We start from the raw sequence: 3,955 nt of genomic DNA on the forward strand, positions 1-3,955 counted from the left end.
AGAAATACACCCAAAGGATTACGAAAAATACACCCAAAGTATTTAAGAAATACACCCAAAATTCGTTGCATAATTTAGAACTCTTTCTCTTTCTCCTCATCTTTTGCGGCTTCTTCTTCTTCAAAACGATTTCAAAGCTTGATTTCAGAAACCATGAAAATCGAAAAAAAAAAACGAAGAAGAGGAAGAGGAAGAAGAAGAAGAAGAACCGTTCTGAGTGTAGCGCTTTGAAAACAGGAAACGTTGAATAACGCATTAAAAGGCTTAGTAACTTGTAAGACTTGTAAGTCAAAAAGACTTGTATGTGTAGCACTCCTCTAATTTAAAATTTCAGGATTTTATATAAACGAAAAGTTCTTATAATCGAAGAGTGGTTTCATTTAATTTAAACCATTTGTCTTATATGTAATAAACACTCACTTTTGTAGATATTTAAATGACTTCATATGCTTCATTTTGATATATTTCTTTCTTTTTTTTCACATTAGTAATAAATTAATGGCACCGAAACACTACTACTAGTGTACTCATAACCACATGGAAGAAAAAAAAGTGTGCATATTGAACAAATTAGTGGGTAGACCCAAATTATCTAATCAGCCGAGTTCAACTGTTTGAATTTTTATGTTTGGTATTTTTCTCAAATAAAATTTACCATATGGACACAGAATCTAAACATTTACCATAGATAAAATCTTTTATCATTTTTTTAATTAAAATTTTATTTATCTTTCTGGTTGAGGAATGATACTATGAATGGCCTAGAAGAGTCAGAGTTGTTTTCTTTTTCTTTATAGTTTTTGGGACTCTTAAAATGTTTTTGTGGAGTGAGTTGATGTCTTCTAAAAGTCATTTAAATGCACCAATTATGCAAAGCCTTTTTTTTTCACAGCTTACTGTAAGAAATGCATTTACAAGATGTTATACTACTCATTTCTTGATTAGTCAAATGACACCCACTTAAGGAAGAAAAAGATGTTGATAACTTCAATAAAGGATTTGGATAGAATTTTGTGTATGGATATAATTTTTTTTAAAATATGTATATATATAATTTGGATCATCTAACATTGAAAAGAATGGGGAATGATAAATGAGATTTAATCACTTTAAGATTATTTGATGAAATTCACTATTAATTCAAGAATATTGGACACTTATTTTTATCATTTGGAATTGAAGCCTCTCTACTTTATTTAGAGAATTCACGTGATGCATGATTGTTAATTATACTTTTTTAGATTGTTGTTATAGAATTCGATCAAGTTGGAGAGAAGATTTAATTTGTAAATTATCCTCTTCGACAATGCCATTAAGAAAAAATTCAAATTAAATAAAATACACATCACACTAAAAATATCTAGAAACTAACAACCAAAACATAACAAACCTTCAAATAAACAAATAATAAGTAACATTACATGACAAAACATGAATAAATCTTTTCATATTTTTTGTTGAACACTCTAAATGTTGTGTTTGCCTTGTTTTAATTTTCTCCCAAATGATTTTACCATACTAACCACTTATATAATTTTAATTTGGCCTACTCACTTCATTCATCCACCTTCGTTGCCATGCTCTTATATATTTATGTGATCTATTTCACCCAATAAGGCAATAATTATGGTTTGTCACAACTCACAACCACACTCTCCTATTCTTTTCTTGCCTTAAAATCTCCAATATTTTTATACTTTATCCCAATATTTTGTATCAAATACTTTATTCTATGAGCTTTATTTTTTAACTTTCATGGCTCCCAATATGATTGTTAATTATATAAAGAACATATACTACTTTGTTAAGTTTTTATGTTTGTATGTTAGACACATTTAGAATATGGTAATTATCTAATACATCGTATTTGTGTTTAACAATATCTTAAATAAAAAATATTTTTTAAATATATTCAGATACACTTAAACTTTAAACATGTTACTATATTTAACTTTGTTCTTATATTATATTTTAAAAATAAATTTAAAAATAATATATTTTATTTTTATTAACACCAAAATTTATCTTAAATGCTTTACAAAAAATATACTTAATATAAATAAAATATCAAAATATTTACAATTTATTTAAGAAATATTTTACATTTTATATACACGTATGTATCTAAAAAATAAAATTAATGTATCCATACTCTTTATATATATATATATATATATCCAAAAGAAGAATATGCATGAATATTTGAAATCCAAAAGTAAGATACGAGTCAAATGTACAATTTTCATTGATTCTTACATATTTGGATAGGATCATTATCAAAATTAGATCTAGAATATAATGAGGTATGAAAGGACCGAAATAGTCATTCCACATGAGGAATAGGTCATGACTACCGGTTTCTAACATATACAAAACACTAGTTTAGAATGTCCCACAAAACCTTAGCTTGATAGCATATTCATATAATCACATGCATCAATAATTAGAGTTAGGGACAACATAAATGATGTGTTGTAGCAAAATTATAATAAAGCATCGTTATGAATAAGTAACTAACCAAACTAATACATTACTTAAGTAACTAACCAAACTAATTCAATTAAACCATGCTTTAATTCAACAGCAATATCATCATTCAATCAAACAAACAAGGTATATAACATGTATGTTTGTGCATGTAGGACCATCAATTTCACTGAAGCGTGACACTACTGTATCTAGAAAATCAATGGCCCCTTGGATAGTTGTTGCCAAAAACCCTACCTCTCGTTGGCAGCAAGCATTTGATAATCTATGAAGACAATTACTATTGTCATGTCATCATGGTAATTCCTCCTTTCTATAGCAAGAATATCAATTAGTGGATCATATGTGAAATTTGGCCTCCTTCTTGCTGCTACCTTCTGAGCTTTTGTAATAATCTCCTTGCAATTCCATTTCATGGGGAGGTGTACACTGATAACTTCCTCTGTGGTTAATAGGTCCCACAGGCCATCTGAAGCAAATATCACAAACTTATCCCTTTTTTTCCATTATCTAGAAACTAAATCTGGATTTGATGCTTGATGTATGTATTGTAGAAGGGAGAGTATGAATATAATATATATTATCTGAATTATTTTTATCAATAATAGATATGAGTTTACCGTTATAATTTTTGTTAGTAGGAGTATTTAAGGAGTACATAATATATAAGGTGTAATAACTCAATATATATTTTTTAAAAATTTTTTTTATTTTTTTCAAAAAAAATATTTTTTAAATTATTATATCTTATATACTATGTATTCTTATGTACTCCAACTAAAAGAAATTACAAGGATAAACTTGTATGTATTATTGATAAAAAAAAATCTAGATAACATGTATGAATGATCTGAATTGAATATACTTACATATGCATTAACAACACAAATCCATCCTTTTTGCTTGAAACCAATGACAATACGACTGTCACCAAGGTTTGCAACGTGAAGGATTCTCCTAAATATGGCACTCATGCATTCTGGAGTCTCTGTTTACTATCTCTGGACTATGATTAACTTGTGTTCCTCACCGTTTCTTTAAACAGTTCCTCCATTGCATTGATAGATCTACCCAGTGTGTCATCATTTTGTTGGTCAGCTTCGACTGCATGTTGTGAATTATATTAGATTAAAAATAGACGCATATTATATTATATATCTACTTAAATAGTAATTTTGCTTATTTATTTTTGTATTAAATTTAACAAGTCTGTACTTATCATCATTGTTAGTACCCCTTTGTTAAGTTTTGTTTTTTTTATTTATTTTTCTGATTCATAGCATAAATAATTTTGTTTAGAGTTTTTTATGTTCAATAATATTTATTGTTGTATTTTTTTAATAGAATTTTGTAGTACTCATCGTTCATATTAATTTTTTTAATCATTTTTATTTTTATATTTTTTTTATAAAATTTTATTATTTTTTATTTGACTTTGTATAACTTTTATTATACATTCTTAAATTAG

The sequence above is a fragment of the Arachis hypogaea genome, chromosome 2 (assembly GCF_003086295.3).
Source record: "Arachis hypogaea cultivar Tifrunner chromosome 2, arahy.Tifrunner.gnm2.J5K5, whole genome shotgun sequence".
Classification (NCBI taxonomy): domain Eukaryota; kingdom Viridiplantae; phylum Streptophyta; class Magnoliopsida; order Fabales; family Fabaceae; genus Arachis; species Arachis hypogaea.